The 4,692-nt window shown below is 44.4% G+C and overlaps 1 protein-coding gene across 1 annotated transcript in view; it reads left to right on the forward strand.

Annotated features, from left to right (window-relative positions):
* Positions 1-4,692, forward strand: part of UNC5D (unc-5 netrin receptor D) — a 263,369-nt gene that overhangs the window by 49,292 nt on the left and 209,385 nt on the right. The gene's annotated exons all lie outside the window — the stretch shown is intronic.

Below are 4,692 nucleotides of genomic sequence, written 5' to 3' on the forward strand. Positions count from 1 at the left end.
AGCAGGAATCTAGAGTCACTGTGGTTTTTGCTCCTTGCTTGTTTTCTAGAAACTTCTATCATATGGTTAGAATATAATTATCAGTAATAACACATTGTGGTAATAGAGATGGTGTCCTTTCAGTCACTATTAAAAGAGGTTCTGATGGATTTAGTAATATGGTTGTTAAGGCAGTATTGTGCGGGGGTATTCAGAAGTATAAAGAATGCTTGGTAGAATCCTGTGTTTATAAACGTAGGCCTGAGTCAAGCAGTAGATAGGCCAGCTGCGGCTTCTCTCTGGGAAGCTAGGAAACTGGCCTAAGAGCCGTGGTTTAGTCACTGAGAAGCAGAGATATTTGAAAAACAAAAAACAACAAAAAAGGATCCTTTGCCTCGCCTTTTAGCAAACATTGCTATGGGATTTTGCATTTGGAAGGACAAAGGAGTGGAAAGTATCAAGGGGAATGAAAAAACATACACACTTGCCAATCTAGACAGGAAGCCTGCCAGGGTGGACACTATTCAAAGCTCAAATGCTTCCCCGAAATGGAGTAAATGGGCTTGAAAATTAAAGTGAACATTCCATGCATGATGTGAAATGATGAGAAAGGAAAATGCTTATTTTTAGATTTGTATTGGGTTGGCCAAAAAGTTCGTTTGGGTTCTTCTGTAACATCGTACAAAAATCCCAAACGAGGTTTTTGGCCAACCCAATATTTAACGTGAAACAAACAGATATTTGATCTCCTTTGGCCCCCGCCTTGTTCTGTGGAGAGTGTGCCCTGGATTCCCGAGCAGGGGGACAGGCAGCAGGGCGTTAGTGCCCAGGTGAATGTCAGTCTCGTTGAGGATGCCCCATGTGCTCCTGGGAGTCTGACTTGGGTACCAGTGGTTTGCTGTAGTCACCACCGTCTCTCATAACCAGGCTTCCTTCCAGGCCTGGGCTGGGTCACTCTGTCAGCTTTGCCAGCATCAGAGAGGAGTGAAGGCGGAAGGAAGGTCACGGTTTTATTAGCTGTCCTGTGGGAGCCGAACATTCTCTAGATTCTAGAAATTAATTTTTACAACTGGGGGAGAACTTAGATATTTCCCTGGCGCAGCCTTTGCAGTTTAGAGGCAAGAGAACTGATGCTCAGATCAAAGCCCCACCAAAGGTCTTGCACCTATTTAAGTGATAACTGTTCGGTCTTCCAAAAGATCCCCAGAGCACTCAGAGTAAAAGTCTATTTTATTTTGGCACCTTATGTGGTCCAGCATAACCTAGCCTGCTTTTGCCTCTGACCTCACCTTCTGCTCCTTCGCTTCTGACCCTGCTATAGCCACACTGGCCTCCTCACTCTTCCTCAGCTGCACCAGCCATGCAACTGCCCCAGGGCCTTTGCACATGCTGGCCCCTCTGCTAGAACACTCTTCCCCAGTTATTACATCGATTCATCCCTTCCTTCAGGGCTTGCTTAGGTATCACCTGCTCAGTGAGGATGAAAATGTCACTTCCCTACCCTATATGTATACTTTCAAGCCCCTTTCTCTGCTTTATATTAACTCAGCTCTTAGCACAAACATACTGTATTTATTTGGCTTATTTTCTATTAGAGCTTATGCTCCATGAGGGGAATTTTGTTCATTTTTTATCACTGTATCCCCAGAACATAAAACAGTGCTTTTCACATCCAGGTGTTCAATAAATATCTGTTGAATATGAATGAAAAATTGTTTCCTGCCTTTATTCCTGAATATTTGAGCTTGTACCAGGACTAGCCCCAGACAAAACTGTGAAATCCACTAGACTCTTGTTGTTTTTGTTTTTCTCCTATTCTGGTGCTAGAAGATGGGTAAGACCTTTTTCCCTCGGTCTTTGAAGACATGAGTAGAAACAAAGAACAAAGGAGAGGAGGGTAAAGAATGTGCAGAGTCTGGAACAGTATATAGAATAATAGCCAAAGGGGAAAATACATCTTGGTGTGTAAACGCGTGCACGAGTGTGTACACATGCATGCACACCCACACACGCTCATTGAAGCATCTTCCCAGAGGCTGCAAGGATTTAGGAATTCTAAGGACTCCGAGGCTCTCTGGGGCCGTGGTCGGGAGGGAGGAGTCCTGTGGGGAAAGGGGTTAGCCTCTAGGAAGTAAGCGGCCTTCCTAGCTGTTCACCTACCTGGGAAAAGCTGAGCTTGGGTTGAAGCGGAAGGAGCTCCTTGGACATCCCTCCGAAGGTTTCTTGCCCCAGAACCCTGTTCTTGAAGGCAAATGAGTCGTGCCTATTGGCTCAATTCATTTTCCATCTTTATTTGCTTCTGATCTCCTTTTGCAGCTGTAACCACGGGAGCAGATCAGGATTTGAAAAACTTCCAATAGTAGACACATTACTACAGACAGTTCACATGGTATTCTTGTCTCTGTATCTCCATGTGTCTGAATTTTCCTCTTCTTATAAGGACATGAATTACTGGATTAGGGCCGACCTCAACGCAGTAAGGCCTCGTGTTAATGTTCTGGGTCACACTGCACCCTTTTCCACGTAAGGCCACGTGCACAGTGTACGTGTGGACATGAAATTTGGAAGGGGGCCACTCTTGAACTCAGTCCACTCCCCATTCCCCTTTTGACATCATATCATTCTTATTTTCAGCTGTAAATGGAGTGGCGGAATGGCGGGAACTGGGAACTGTGCTTGGAAATAGATTAGTTGTGAAATTGTCACTGTGAAATAGCGTCAGTCAGAGTTATCTTCCCTGAGCAGACGGTGTTCCACCCTCTCCACTGCACCACTGGTTCCCTTCCTGCCCACCTCCTGTGGGACACAAGGGGTCATCAGTAGAAGGAGCTGTGGCTGGCAGGGCTACTGATGTACCAGCTGGTTTTTTCCTGCAGTGGCATAGGAGGTGGAGGTCTCCTACTTGGCACATTGAAAGGAACCTTGGGGGCAAGTCTTACTTTCACAAGACATATACAATTGTCTTCTCTCTGCAAGGTAGAACTTACTTGGCAATTAACTAACTCCATCTATATGACCAGAGAAGGTAGTTTGTATAAGAATAGAAAGAGCTACCATTTATGGAGTCTCTCCGTGTGCCAGGCACTGTGTTTAGCAGTTTCTCTATGTTATTTCATTTAATTTGCAGAAGACTTCTGTGAGATGCTAGAAAGCTGTTGGTACTTTTCGTCCATCTTACAGAACTTGTCCAAGCTCTCAGATCACCAAGAAGCCAATTGAACCTTAAAGCTCAGATCTTTCTTTTCTTTGATAGTTTGTGTTTCTTTTTAGTGAAATGGTGGGTTTAGTTGGTTTCCCCCAAAGCCTTTATGAAGCTTGGGAGCCCCTAGGCCAGTGATAGCATGTCTGCTTGTTCTGCTGCCTGACATTCCACCCACCCTTAGACATAGAGTTTTTTGTTTACAATCTCTTCTAGCTAATTTGCTAATCCTAAATCTGCTATAAATGCTGTGTTTCTTTGTTTGAAATAGGTAATCTGGTGAGAAAACTAAGAACAGAACACTGAGAGAAAATAGAGGCTTTGGGAGCTGAGGAAACAAGCAGCCTGGAGCAGGGCTGCCCTGGAGTCTCTGCTCCCAAGGACCAGGAACCTGGGTTGGATGCTATCTTAGCAGATGAGAAGTACTGAATGTCTACAGTTCCGGAGAGGGTGCCTTGGAGGGGAAGAAAAGGGGGCATATGAAGGGGAGAGGATAAGGGTAATCTCTGCTCTCATTACAGTTTTCCCCACATTTGTCCATGGCCTCGACAGATCTCCTTGTCGTGAAGGGCCCTGGATATATTCTGATGAGCACATACTGATGTCTGTATCACAGGGGTCTCTCTCCTGGGATACAGCCATGGCATCTGGAAATGGTCGAAAGGGAACTGAGGATTGTTAGTGTGGCATCGCGGGGGGAAAGTATGAACTTCAGAGTCGAACGGACTGGGGTTCAACACTGACTAGCACTTCCTAACTTCTAGGACCTACAGCAGTACCAGCCACCCTGAACCTCAGAGTCCTCATCTGAAAATAGGAAAAGTACTTTTCCTGTAGGATTGCTCAAACCAAAGAAGGAAACCCAAGAATTTTCAAAGCATCTAACACAGTTTCTAATACTAAATAAATGGCAGCGATGATTGTGACTTCTTTTCTTCCTCCTTTTTCTAAAGCGTCATGAACCTTTGATTCTCAGAGGAAGATGCAGGGCTCCGTTATGGTCAGGGATCCAGATTAAAGCCGAAAACTCTTGCAATTTCTAACACGTTCTGAGCCCCATGAAGGTTGCTGCTAAGACCATCCCTTGTCACCATGGGCTCCCCAGCCTGTGCCCTTTGTTCTTGCCTTTGAAGCTCATCAGAGGTTGAAGGCTCCATAAAGTTTCCTGCTTTCCTCTCTTGTAATCTTGTGCGTGGAGGAAATAAAAGGTTATTTATAGAAGCTGGTGACTCTCAATGTTTTTCACCTTGCTTATCCCACGAAAGAGTCTTATGAATGGCATTATTGTTACTAAAAACACTTTTTGAAAAACGGTATAGGAACTCGGAGGTTCTCACCAGACTCATATAGACACAGGTTTGATGAAATAGTTGGTCGTACACTTTTCCTAAAATACCTGAAATGGGAACACATGATAATTCAAGCTTTTCCAAGTGCTATGAGCTCATCCTATCACTAGATGTATTAGAACGTATTCGTTACTACAGTTGCTTTTTTTTTTTTTTTTTTTTTTT

The sequence above is a fragment of the Lipotes vexillifer genome, unplaced genomic scaffold (genome assembly GCF_000442215.2).
Source record: "Lipotes vexillifer unplaced genomic scaffold, Lipotes_vexillifer_v1.1 scaffold1166, whole genome shotgun sequence".
Taxonomy (NCBI): domain Eukaryota; kingdom Metazoa; phylum Chordata; class Mammalia; order Artiodactyla; family Lipotidae; genus Lipotes; species Lipotes vexillifer.